Source organism: Dipodomys ordii, unplaced genomic scaffold (genome assembly GCF_000151885.1).
Source record: "Dipodomys ordii isolate 6190 unplaced genomic scaffold, Dord_2.0 Scaffold72, whole genome shotgun sequence".
Classification (NCBI taxonomy): domain Eukaryota; kingdom Metazoa; phylum Chordata; class Mammalia; order Rodentia; family Heteromyidae; genus Dipodomys; species Dipodomys ordii.
This window is the reverse complement of record NW_012267288.1, coordinates 7,985,711-7,985,910: the sequence shown is the minus strand read 5'-3', so window position 1 is coordinate 7,985,910 and position 200 is coordinate 7,985,711.

The following is a 200-nucleotide window of genomic DNA, read 5'->3' as shown; positions in this document are numbered from 1 at the left end:
GGTCTTGTTTGTGATCATTTGGGTAAATGCCCAAAAGTGTGATTGCTGGGTCATAGGGGAGCTCTATGTGGAGTCTTTTGAGGAACCTTCATATTGCTTTCCAAAGTGGTTGAACAAGCTTACACTCCCACCAACAATGCAGTAGGGTTCAGTGAAATGAACCCCAAGATAAGGACACAAGTGGTTTTTTTCTTTCTTGC